This window comes from Hyla sarda, chromosome 7, assembly GCF_029499605.1.
Source record: "Hyla sarda isolate aHylSar1 chromosome 7, aHylSar1.hap1, whole genome shotgun sequence".
Taxonomy (NCBI): domain Eukaryota; kingdom Metazoa; phylum Chordata; class Amphibia; order Anura; family Hylidae; genus Hyla; species Hyla sarda.
Genome location: NC_079195.1, coordinates 198,447,086 through 198,460,800, shown reverse-complemented (window position 1 = coordinate 198,460,800; position 13,715 = coordinate 198,447,086). Strand labels below are relative to the sequence as shown.

General features: G+C 45.4%; 1 protein-coding gene across 3 annotated transcripts in view; it reads left to right on the top strand.

Moving 5' to 3' along the window:
- The first annotated feature begins 316 nt into the window (after positions 1-316).
- Positions 317-13,715, top strand: part of KIAA0040 (KIAA0040 ortholog) — a 99,123-nt gene continuing 85,724 nt past the window's right edge. The window contains exon 1 of one of the 3 annotated variants that reach the window (XM_056532103.1): positions 317-394. The gene's annotated coding sequence lies outside the window, so the exon portion shown is untranslated. Of the gene's footprint in view, positions 395-3,565; positions 3,610-10,947; positions 11,107-13,715 lie in introns of those variants that run through there. The other 2 variants (XM_056532111.1, XM_056532104.1) reach the window with 2 other exon arrangements.

Sequence of the window (13,715 nt, the reverse complement as noted above, 5' to 3'; positions counted from 1 at the left end):
TTCCACAGCAAAAACATCTGCCAGAGAAATGCCACCATTTGCACAGTGCAGCAAAATCTCCTTGAAATCAAGTAGACTCTGCAGCAGCGGAATTTCCCACAGAATTATGCTTGGAAATTCCACTGTGTGAACATAGCCTAAGTCAGTTTGATTTTGTACTATTTTTAGAGGCTGAACAAGACACTACAGCATTGCCCGGCAGTCTGCTGTAAGAGGCTGTTCCGACCCCAGTAGGAACCCGCGGCCGACACGCCCCCTTCCGGCAGACTGCCGAGGCCCCGTTCAGGAGATCGTGGGGGGTTATGTTTCACTACAGAACTCCTTTAAGAAAATGGAGCAATACCGCAATAACTTCCGCCACCACTAGTGGAAGCATGGCATCTGCAAGTATAAAGTATGAATGTAGTTTTGTAACATCTGGAGGGCCACAATGTAGAGACACTGATCTAGATCATTGAAACTTTCGGTAGAAAGGGTAGAAACCACCAAGTCAAAAAAACTATGGGGGAGATTTATCAAAACCTGGGGAGAGGCATAGTGGTGCAGTTGACCATATAAACCAATCAGATTACTGCTTTCTCTTTCAAAGAGGCCTCTGAAAAATTAAAGAAGCCTTCTCATTGGTTGCTATAGGCAACTGCACCACCTTTCCTCTACACAGGTTTTGACAAATCTCCCGTGTTCATCCATCAAAGTTCTGTAAGGATATAGGTGTTGGTTCTGCATCGAAATCTATGCTGTTTTTGTAGCAGTCTTATTTTTCCAAAATGACATGTATTAGTATAGACATTTTTTATTTGGTGTTTTATCCTGTGCATTTTTCTTATTACAAGTCATTTGTCAGTTTTATCATGTGTCTTCAGGATTTCTATTAAAGAAGTGGGGGAAAAAATGGCAAAAAATGCCTGAAACACACATACACCCATGGGGGAGATTTATCAAAACCTATGTAGAGGAAGAGTGGTGCAGTTGCCCATAGCAACCAATCAGATTGCTTCTTTCATTTTCCACAGGCCTCTTTAAACATAAAAAAAGCAATCGGATTGGTTGCTATGGGCAACTGTACCACTGTGCATAGGTTTTGATAAATCCCCCCCATGGCGTTTTTGGGGGTGTCTTTTTTGAACCTATAAAAGTCTATGGGAGGAAAACAATGCCACAATTTGTTGAAAACAATGCCACATGTATGCTGAACATGCTGAAAACTGCCACTAGGCTAAAAAAAACAAACAAAAAAAACACATAATTAAAGGTGAAAAAAAGGCCATTAGAGTATGGTGTTTCAGAATAACTTATTGACTCCCAGCGCACACAAATAACTGCACTGTTTTAGGCCCAAAAAACACCATGCAGAAAGTATTTTTATTTTTTATACAACAGAGGAAGTTGTGTAGTTCTTTCCAGTCTGACCACAGTGCTCTCTGCTGCCACCTCTGTCCATGTCAGGAAGTGCCCAGAGCAGGAGAGGTTTGTTATGGGGATTTACTCAAGTCAAGTCCTAAGAGTGTGTCTGGAGTCCATAGAAGGCCTTAAGTCAGTCAAGCAGCCACAAGTCTACAAGTAAGCTACAGTCGGGGTATAGTCAGTCCCAGTCAGTAAAGTCAAAGTCATCTGTCTTCAGTCAGCGAGGCCTGCATCAATATTGTCCCAGTCCACTACAAGTCCCAGCAAGCCCTGAGGTCTCTGAAGTCACTGGTCACCTCCGTGGGCCTGGCAAAGCTGTATAGACTGTTCCATCTGTCACTCAATAAAGCTACCACTGTCGGTGCCTAGCCCAGGTTCCAACGGTATACCTTCGGGTGGTATTGAGGATAAACCACGCCCTGGCGTCACGAATACAAGTGGTTAATGCCATCTGCCCCTAGGACAAATGAGGAAAAAGAAGGAGAAAGAAAACAGCCCCTTGCGTACTTCTGTGAGGTATCGGTCCCCAGGTTCCCTTGTGGAGGTGTTGTGCTCACCTAAGATGACCCTTGGGTCCATACATATAACCCCTCCGTATGGGGTACAGACGTGGGATCTCGAGCTGCAGCCTGCAAATTTCTGGACCGGTCTCCTCGTGGCAGCCGGGAGTCCGGTAAAGTGAAGACAACTTGTAGATCAGGAAAAAATCCTTTGCATTGGCGCTGCTCTCTATAAAACTATTTCACCTTGACCTTTGACCTTTGTATTTTGGTGCCAGAAACAACTGTATTTAAAAGAGCCACTGCATGACAATCAGTAGAAAGCCTTTTCTTGCAACTGAAAAAGGGAGAACTTGCTCCCGAAACGCGTTTTGCTTCACTGTCCATTATACTTTATTGTTTTTAATGTGTCAATAAAATAAATTTTGATACATATTACTGGACTGATGCCTGAAAGTGATCGCTAGAGAGCAGCGCCAATGCAAAGGAAGTTATCTGCCCCTAGGGTAATACCATCTGCCCTGCATCACACGCTCTACCGACAGACGATCAGGTCGTTGTCAGATCCCGGCCAAGTAAAGTTTTGAAAATGGAGAAAATTGGCCCAGGCCCAGGCAAAAGTTGACTTTTTTAACTTTTTTTTTGGAGTTTTACTTTAAATGATCTTAATTTAAGCAAGATACAGTCTCGGGATAAAAGCTATCATGAAGCAAGAATATGATCAATCTCAAATTGTAGAACAGTAAATGAGAATTTTTGCCCTTTTAACTTGTAATATTCTGTTTGTACGGAGAAAGTATTGATTATTTCTATAGTCAGCCTGAACCTCACCGCGCAGAGTTGCTGAGGTAGAGCTGGAAGTGACCCTTGAGACACCCAAAATGGCAAAAAAGAACGACAAAAGAGAACACAAGTGCAAATGTCCAGTTTTCTTCGCGGCATAAATCGGAGGAGATGTTTTTTTTTTTTGTTTTTTTCTCCCCTAAATTGCTTCAGTTGGGCTAAGCTTATAAAATTGGTATTTTTTTTATTTTTTATAGCTATTATATTTCCTGACTCTGCTCGGGTTGACAGACGGTCACAATAGCTGTCACTTTTAATCTGCCCCCTGTGCTGTCCCCTGTATGCAGAATGAATTGTGATATTATCCGAGATATCTATAATTAATGCAAATATTTTTTATTTTATTATTTGACACTTGAAAGGGGATTGTTGGATGTAAATCAATGAGATTGTATCTAAATAAATGCAATGTATTGATTCCTAACCAGGGTGCCTCCAGCTGCTGCAAAACTACAACTCCCAGCATGCCCGGACAGCCTTCGGCTGTCCGGGCATGCTGGGAGTTGTAGTATTGCAACAGTTGGAGGCACCCTGCTTGGGAAACACTGGATTAGAGATGAGCGAACTTACATTAAATTCGATTCGTCACGAACTTCTCGGCTCGGCAGTTGATGACTTTTCCTGCATAAATTAGTTCAGCTTTCAGGTGCTCCGATGGGCTGGAAAAGGTGGATACAGTCCTAGGAGACTCTTTCCTAGGAATGTATCCACCTTTTCCAGCCCACCGGAGCACCTGAAGGCTGAACTAATTTACGCAGGAAAAGTCATCAACTGCCGAGCCGAGAAGTTCGTGACGAATCGAATTTACTGTAAGTTCGCTCATCTCTACACGGGATCACAGGGGGATATCATACAACCATGGGTAAGTGAAAGGGTGAATGATTAGATATAATGCAATATATTGATCACAGCAGGGGGAGATTTATCAAAACCTGTGCAAAGGAAAAGTTGCCCAGTTGCCCAGAGCAACCAATCAGATTGCTTCTTTCATTTTACAAAGGCCTTGTTAAAAATGAAAGCAGTGATCTGATTGGTTGCTATGGGCAACTGGGCAACTTTTCCCCTGGACAGGTTTTGATAAATCTGCCCCAGTAGTGTTTTGCGACCAGGCTGCCCCCGGCTGTTTCAAAACTACAAATCCCAGCATGTTGTAGTTTTGCAACAGCTGGAGGCACCTTGGTTGGGAAACACTGGATCACAGGGTGATACTGTGATAGCCTGGGGGAGTTGGGTGTAGGGAGTATAGCTGTGCGGTTACTAAAGGGTGCTTGTTAACCCTTGCTATTTGTGACGCCAGGGTGAGGGCTCCTCTGTAATGCTTGTCCTACCGCCACCCTTCCCAAGAGCGATAGGGAGGTAGTGAATTATTGAATGTCCACAACCGGAGAGTTTTGCAGAAACTTGTCGGAACTTTACTGAAGATTTCATGCAAGCTTTACAACCGGAACAGTCTCTATATATATGCAAAGTCTCTTAGGAGATTGACAAAGGTTGGGACCTTAAGCAATTTTGAGTCCGTAGACTGACTTGCGCTGTTCCACTGGATTTAGGGGTTCTAGTTGCAGTCCAGTAGTCACGCTAGCTTTAGCGGGGATTAGTTTAGAACTCACGGTTTAGTCTTGTGCTGAGGCCGGCAGGCTTCAGGCCTAGCTTGTCTTTGAAAGTTGCGCAGATCCATCCTGCTAGTCCGGCATCTACAGGAGCAGCAACAGAGAGCGATAATTGGCTACAGCTCCCTTACATGGGCAGGGGCTGGACTAGAGCTGATTGGTCCAATACTAGTGTTGCTCGCAAATATTCGCAATACAAATTTTATTCGCGAATATCGCATATTCGCGAATTCGGGAATATTCGCGAATATAGCGCTATATATTCGTAATTAGGAATATTCGTTTTTGTTTTTTTTTGTTTTTTTTCACAGTACACATTCACATTGATCACCCCTCTCTGCTTCCAGCTTGTGTGGTGTAAAGAAGGCTCTAATACTACTGTGTGAGACTGGCGTGCGAATTTTCGCACGTGCGAAAATTAGCATATGCTAATTTTCACATATGCAAATTTTTGTTTATGCTAATTTTGTATATGCTAATTTTCGCATATGTTATTTTCGCATACGTGAATTTTTCGCATATGAAAATAAAATGAGATTACGAATATGCGAATATTCGCGAATATATGACGAATATTCGTCCATATATTCGCGAATATTCGCGAATTCGAATATAGCCTATGCCGCTCAACACTATCCAATACTTCTGTCAATCAACACACAATATTGTGGGTAACATGTGATCCAAGGACCTCCAAAGGTCCTCCAACATACCATAGAGGATTTATATATGGTCACATGACCGAAGGTCCTGCGACGCTAACAAGGTAAGCATACTATACATTATATTAAATATACACATATATCAAATATGTACATATAAACATCACAGAATTAGAATAGAAGAGAGGCGACTAGGGGCTGTCCCACCTGGGGGACCCTACCTGAACGTAGGAACTCTGACTTTGGGGACTTATACACAAGGTACGGTATGCAATACGGTACCGGGACACCACAATACCATACAACTATAGGCAAGTGAAAGGGTAGGATGAAGAAGAAGATGCTTAGTGAACCAATGTTGGGGCAATTTATGGAACAAAAGCTTCTTTTTACATCCAGGTAAACATGGTGTCCTAATGTTCTTATAGCTACTGGAGCCCAGTTTGACAGTAAAAGCTTCCCCAAACTAATGAAAAGTGCTTACCGGTATAGAAATAGTGTGTGTCGCACAGGAATAGACTGTTGCAGTGCGACAAAGGAACTAGCACTATCCTGTAAAAACAAATGAGCTGATAGAAAAGAGTACACATTGGCGCTGATCGGGCGGGCGAGAACATAGAAAGGCCATGTTCCCACAGCGTAAAATGTGCGGAATGTCCGCCCGGAAAAAAAAACAGGGCCGGATATTCCACACATTTGCCCGATCCGGCGAGCACTAGGACAACTTGAAAATGTGCTGTCTCATAGACGGCAATGCATTTCGGAGCAAAATCTGCAGAAAGAATACACATGCCTATTCTTTCTTTGGATGCCAGAATCGTGATTTCCCCGGCAGATACATCCGCCACGGAAATCCACCGTGTGAACAGTGCAGCAGAATCCCATTGAAACCTGTAGCCAACGCCATTGTTATGATTTGTAACAAATAGGTTGTGAAGTTCTTGAGACAGCTCTTTGCTTTTACCCATCATGAGATGTGTCTTGTGTGACCCCTCGGCAATGAGACCTTTTTGTAGCCATCAGTTGAGACTGAACCAGCTGATATTAATTAGTAGTAATGAGCGGCATTGTCCATATTTGAATTCACGATATTTCGTGAATATATAGACGAATATTTGTCCTATATTCGCAAATTTCGTGTTTTCGTTATATTTGCGTATTCGAGGAACAAAACAGTGAGGGGTGGGCAACTTTACTATTGGTTGCTAGGGATGTTGTTGATAACCTCTGACAAGTCTATTTGCATCATTCTAATTGGCCCACAAGTGCAAAGAAGGAATATGCGAATATGCGCATATTCGCAATTCTTAATTTCGAATATATAGCGAATATATTCGCAATATTCCCAAACTAGCGAATATGCGATATTCGTGATAAAAATTTGAAATGCGAATATTCGTGCCCCACACTATTAATTAGTACTGACAAGGGGCTGAATAGCTTTTTAATTACTGGTAGATTTCAGCTGTTGTCTTGTCTTTCCATGCCTTTCTGCACCTCCCTTTCTCTATGTGTTCAATACTTTCTCACTGTGTAATTTCACATTATTACACATAACTTAATTTCTGAGCTTATTTTTTATGGATTCTTTGTAGGTATGGATTAGGGATCGACCGACTATCGGTTTGGCCGATATTATCGGCCGATATTCACGATTTTGGATTTTATCGCTATCGGCAAATACCTTGCCGATAATCCGATAATGCCCCACCCCCCGCACCTCCCCCACTGCACTGCCGAGACCCCCGCACCGCACCCCCCACCACCGCGCCGCACCGCCCCGGCCAGAGACCGCCGCCGCCGCCCCATCGCCTCCCCCATCCCCGGTTTTATAATTACCTGTTCCCGGGGTCCACGCTACTTCTGGCTCCTGCGGGGTCCTGTGTTACGCTGTGCTGCGCAATGACGAGTGACGTCCTCAACGCAACTTGACCGTCAGTGCGCACAGTGACAGCGCAGGAGGACGCCGCCGGAGCCAGAAGTAGTGCGGACCCCGGGAACAGGTAATTATAAAACTGGGAATGGGGGAGGCAATGGGGCGGCGGCGGCGGTCTCTGGCCGGGGCAGTGCGGTGGGGGGGTCGGTGATAAGACTCAGGAGGACCCCAGGACAGGCAGGGGTAGAGAAGCGGGCGGCGGCGGTCTCTGGCCAGAGGATAGGTTGGACTCAGGACCCCAGGACAGGCAGGGGGAGAGAAGCGTGTGGCGGCGGGGGTCTCTGGCACCGCAAAAGCCGCTGCAGTTAATTGATTTAAAGCGAGCACTTTAAATCAATGAACTGCAGTGGTGTCACCGCCTGTCAATCTCTTCATCAGTGGTCTTCAACCTGCGGACCTCCAGATGTTGCAAAACTACAACTTCCAGCATGCCGGGAGTTGTAGTTTTGAAACCTCTGGAGGTCCACAGGTTGAAGACCACTGCGGCCTTCGTCATCATCCAGACCCCCCCTTTAGTTTTCTACTCACCTCCCCTCGGTAGGAAGGAAGGGTGAGCTGGTCCGGGCCATCTATGCTGCAGGGACCGTCCGGTGGGGAGGGTTGCGCATGAACGTCCCTGTAGGTCGTCATCAAGGCAACGTCACTAGTCCGGGGCAGGCGCGGAGAAGAGGTTCCCCCCCCCCCCGGTGAAAATGGACAGCCCGGGACGACTAACCCTCTCCACCGGACGGTCCCTGCAGCATAGATGGCCCAGACCAGCTCACCCTTCCTTCCCACCGAGGGGAGGCGAGTAGAAAACTAAAAGGGGGGGGGGGTCTGGATGATGATGAAGGCCGCAGTGGTCTTCATCCTGCGGACCTCCAGATGTTTCAAAACTACAACTCCCGGCATGCTGGAAGTTGTAGTTTTGCAACATCTGGAGGTCCGCAGGTTGAAGACCACTGATGAAGAGATTGACAGGCGGTGACACCACTGCAGTTCATTGATTTAAAGTGCTCGCTTTAAATCAATTAACTGCAGCGGCTTTTGCGGTGCCAGAGACCCCCGCCGCCACCCGCTTCTCTCCCCCTGCCTGTCCTGGGGTCCTGAGTCCAACCACCACCGCTGCCCCCCCCCCCCCCCCCTGCCTATCCTCTGGCATGCTGGGAGTTGTAGTTTTGCAACATTGAGAAGGGATTGACAGGCGGAGAGTTCACTTGAGTATAAGCCGAGGGGGGCGTTTTCAGCACGAAAAAATCGTGCTGAAAAACTCGGCTTATACTCGAGTATATACGGTAAATATAAATATATATATATATATATATATATATATATAAAACTCAATGTGTGTGTGTATGTTCCAGCATCACTTCCAAAAGGCTGTAGATATTAACATGAAACTTGGCCACATGTTACTTATATGTCAACAACAAACATAGGATAGGTGATTTAACCCTAACCTACCCACATTTGCCAGGGTCGGGGTTTTTGTTTAAAGTCCAATGCAAATCTATGTAAGATCCAGCATAACTTCCGTATGGCTGGAAATATTGTGATAATACTTGGTCACATATTACTTATATGTCAAACAAAAATATATAATAGTTTAATTAACCCCTAACCTACCATCCCATGCAAATATATAGGACTTCTGGTACCTTACTCCACAAGCTTTACTTTGCTTCTCCTGGGGAATGCGTCGGTCTGGCTGGTAAGCCACACCCTCCCCGCATGCCATGCCCCATCCCTAACAAATACATGCCCACCCTTTAAGCCACACCCCTTTTATTGTCAGATTACAATATGCTTACCACAACACAGCCCCACCTGAGGACAGGATATGAAGATTAGAAATGAGGATTAGCTATGGGGACGGGATATGAGGCCGGGATATGAAGATGGGATATGAGGACGGGATATGAGGATGGGATATGAAGATGGGATATGAGGATGGGATATGAGGATGGGATATGAAGATGGGATATGAGGATGGGATATGAGGACGGGATATGAGGACGGGATATGAGGTAGGAATATGAGGACGAGATATGAGAGTCAGGATATGAGGACGGGATATGAGGTCGGGATATGAGGACAGGACATGAAGACGGGATATGAGGTCGGGATATGAGGTCGGGATATGAGGTCGGAATATGAGGACAGGACATGAGGTCAGGATACGAGGTCGGGATATGAGGACGGGATATGAGAGTCAGGATATGAGGACGGGATATCAGGACGGGATATGAGGTCGGGATATGAGGACAGGACATGAGGTCAGGATACGAGGTCGGGATATGAGGACGGGATATGAGAGTCAGGATATGAGGACGGGATATGAGGACAGGATATAAGTACGGGATATGGGGTTGGGATATGAGGTCGTGATATGGGGTTGGGATATGAGGTCGGGATATGGGGACGGGATATGGGGATGGGATATGGGGACGGCATATGGGGATGGATATGGGGATGGAGTATGGAGACGGGATATAGGGATGGGATATGAGGTCAGGATATGGGGACGGGATATGAGGATGGGATATGAGGTCAAGATATAAGGACGGGATATGAAAACAGGATATGAGGTCGGAATATGAGGAGGGGATTTGGGGTCAGGATATCAGGAGGGGATATTGGGTCAGGATTTAAGGACGGCATATGAGCACAAAAGCTTCCTCCTTTGTTGCTTTTCCTCCCCCACAAGGACATGGTAGGAAAAAACAGGCAGCGCCGGGTACTCAGCTAGTGTGCATGTATATATATACACACACACACTAGCTGAGTCACACCCCCTCCCATAGACATGAGTGGCGGGGTGTGGCGGGATGTGGCGTGACGTTACGAACGTGGAAGCGCCAAGCTTCCATGTTCCGGCCGCCGCCGCTGCAGGCCTGGAGATCGCAGGTATCCCCAGTGGTGGGACTCCCACGATCAGACATGTTATCCCCTATCCTTTGGATAGGGGATAACATGTTTTTTGGTGTAGTACCCCTTTAAAGAAAAAAAGTAGTCCAAGCCCAATCATTTCGAAGGAATCAGCCATCTGTATAATGTGTTATATAGCTCCTGACTCTCTCCCAACAGATGATTTTAGAAGAGAGAAGAATAGGGTATGTTAGATTTGAGCTGCCCAGACCTTTTGGTCCCATAGAGAAAAGCCTCTGCCAGATCTACCTGATAGCTATTTAAAGGGGTACTCCGCTGGAAAACTTTATTTTTTATTAAATCAACTGGTGCCAGAAAGTTATACAGATTTGTAAATTACTTCTATATAAAAATCTTAATTCTTCCAGTACTTATCAGCTGCTGTATGCTACAGAGGAAGGTGTTTTCTTTTTGAATTTCCTTTCTTTCTGACCACAGTGCTCTCTGACACCCCTGTCCATTTTAGGAACTGTCCAGAGTAGGAGCAAATCCCCATAGCAAACCTATCTGCTCTGGATAGTTTCCGACATGGACAGAGGTGTCAGCAGAGAGCACTGTGGTCAGACAGGAAGGAAATTCAAAAAGAAAAGAACTTTCACTGTAGTATAGCTGATAAGTACTGGAAAGATTAAGATTTTTAAATAGAAGAAATTTACAAATCTGTTTAACTTTCTGGCAACAGTTGATTTAAGAAAAAAATGTTTTCCAGCGGAGTACCCCTTTAACCTTTTCTCTGTATTCAGAAGACATTACGCTCAGCTGAGCCAAATGTTTATGTGCATGGGAGGATCAAAACTGTTGGCTGAGCAGGTATGACAAGTGTATGGTTACCCAAAAAACATTTAGGTTTCTACATCTTCGAGTAAGTGTTCTAACATGTGGCAAAGATACACTGTATAATCCGCCATATGGTGCCTTTTATATATTACAGATCATTACACTGAAGATCAGTAACACTACAATTACTACGGTATAAGGCTAGGTTCACACACTGGGATCGAGTCCTGCAGGAACGGCGTTCCTTTGCTTTTTCCACAGGAGGAACGCAGTCCCTGTTACATTAGTCCTGCAGACCGACCGACTGCTAGATGCTGGAGGTGTAGGACCTGTGATGATGTCACCATCACATGTGGGGGCGGAGCCTAGCTGTGGAGGAGAGAAAAGATCGTGGTTGAAGGACCTGTGTGATGCTGTGGAGGAGGCGGGGCTGAGCTGGAGGAGAGGTCACATGTCAGCCCAGTAAGGTAATTACATGGAAGGAGATTTGTTACAGTGTGTCACGGTGTCACCCCAGTAGTAAGGAGATTACATAATGTGGGGGTTTGTTACAGTGTGTCACCCCAGTTGTGAGGAGATTACATAATGTGGGGGTTTGTTACAATGTGTCACCCCAGTAGTAAGGAGATTACATGAGGAGGAGGTTTGTTACAGTGTGTCACCCCAGTAGTAAGGAGATTACATGAGGAGGAGGTTTGTTACAGTGTGTCACCACAGTAGAAAGGAGATTACATGAGGAGGTTTGTTACAGTGTGTCATCCCAGCCAGGGACGTGCACACATAGACTCAAAAGGGGGCTTGAGCCCCTGCCCTTTTAATGCACCTGCCCTATGATGCCCTCACTGATTGGGACCTCTGTGGAGTTATGCGGGGGCCCTTTCAGCTGACATGACTGCCGGAGGTCCCTTACTTCAGGATTGTGTTGTGGTAGCATATGTAAAATTTTTTTTTTTACAAACTTTTTTTTAATATTGAAAAGAGCCCTTTTACCAACTGGAGCCCCTGCCCCCAAAAAAGTCTGTGCACGTGCCTGATCCCAGCAGTGAGGTAATTATATGGAAGGAGATTTGTTACAGTGTGTCACCCCAGTAGTAAGGAGATTACACGAGAAGGAGCATTGTTACAGTGTGTCACTCCAGTAGTAAGTAGATAACAGGGGGAGGAGGTTTGTTACAGTGTGTCACACCAGTAGTTAAGGAGATTACATGAAGATGGGGTTTGTTACAGTGTGTCACCCCAGTAGCAAGGAGATTATATGGGGAGGAGGTTTGTTACAGTGTGTCACCCAAGTAGTAAGGAGATTACATGAGGAGGAGGTTTGTTACAGTGTGTCACCCCAGTAGCAAGGAGATTACATGTGGAGGAGGTTTGTTACAGTGTGTCACCCCAGTAGTAAGGAGATTACATGAGGAGGAGGTTTGTTACAGTGTGTCACCCCAGTAGCAAGGAGATTACATGTGGAGGAGGTTTGTTACAGTGTGTCACCCCAGTAGTAAGGTGATTACATGAGGAGGAGGTTTGTTACAGTGTGTCACCCCAGTAGTAAGGAGATTACATGAGGAGGAGGTTTGTTACAGTGTGTCACTCTTATACTCTGTAGGCAGCTGTATGCCTGTGGCCTGTAAGAATCCTGGAACTGTGCAGGATGTTAAGTTTTAGTGTGGACATTTTCTTCTGTTTGTTTTTTGCGCAAACTGGGGGTGGGGGGTGGGTGGGGGGAGGGTGTATTAGAAATTGGGTGAGTTCACACACTTTTTTTTCCAGGACTTGCCCCCTGTTCACACGGCAATGTGGACACGGAAATTTGTCAGGGGCAATGGGGGAGATTTATCAAAACCTTGTGCAGAGGAAAAGTTGTGCTTGCCTCTTTACAAATGAAAGAAGCAATCTGATTGGTTGCTATGGGCAACTGCACAACTTTTCCTCTGCACAGGTTTTGATAAATCTCCCCATTGACCCTGACAGCGGAGCACTCACGAATGCGCCGTCTCATAGATGGCAATGCATTCCGTGAAGACTTTGCGAAAAAATAGACATGTCTATTCTTTCTGCAGAAACCGGAATTTGAATTTCCGCGCCAGATGTTTTCGGCCCGGAAATTCTTCTATGTGAACATGGCCTAAAAGTTTTAGTGTATACACAGTAGGGTTATAGGGTGAACTTGAAGGACTCTTGTCTTTTATTCCACTTTATGAACTAAAGAAGAAGCCATGGTTATCTTGATCGAATTAACACAACGCATTAACCTTAACGCGTTGGGATATCCTAGTGCACCAGAAAGTTTTATTATTTTATTAATTTGTTTGTTTGTTTGGCCTTGGCTCCAGTCATTGAGGAGTAATGTAAAATTAGGTTTGTACAATGTGTTTGGATTATTTCTCAACTTCAGAAGTGCAGTAAAAATATCTTAATGCATCAGGGATCAGTATGGCACAGGCATCTGTATGTACCTATGTATGTGTAATTAGACCAGAGACTGATGTGATAATCACTATGGGGGTGATTTATTATGCCGGTACGTCTGCTTTATAGGTGTAGCAAAGTCACACATTTTTGTGCCAGGCCTTGTTTGCTCAAAAATGTGCAACTTCTTACATCACTCCCGTTTGGTTTTTTAAAAGAGGGTGTGGTGGTCAAAAATGGCGTGTTGTAGTGTTAGTACTGGGGTGCAGTGACAGACAGACAATCACTTGTGACACCAAGGTAGGGTAACTCAGCTCGCTTCAAGGTGAAGCAGTTCTCCTGGGCCAGGCGCTGGGCAATAAAGACACCAGATGCAAGGTTATGGCAGGGTAGGACAGAGAGTTGCAGAGGTAGTCAGTAGTGAAATGGCTGGGCACGCTGGGACTTTTAGTATGCTCCACTTTTATGTAACTTGATTTGACTGGATTTAAAGGGGTACTCCGCTGCTCAGCGTTTGAAACAAACTGTTCCGAAAGCTGGAGCCGGCATCGGGAGCTCATGATGTCATAGCCATGCCCCCTCATGATGTAACGCCCCACCCCCTCAATGCAAGTCTATGGGAGGATGCTTGACAGCCGCCACGTCCCCTCCCATTGACTTGCATTGAGGGAGC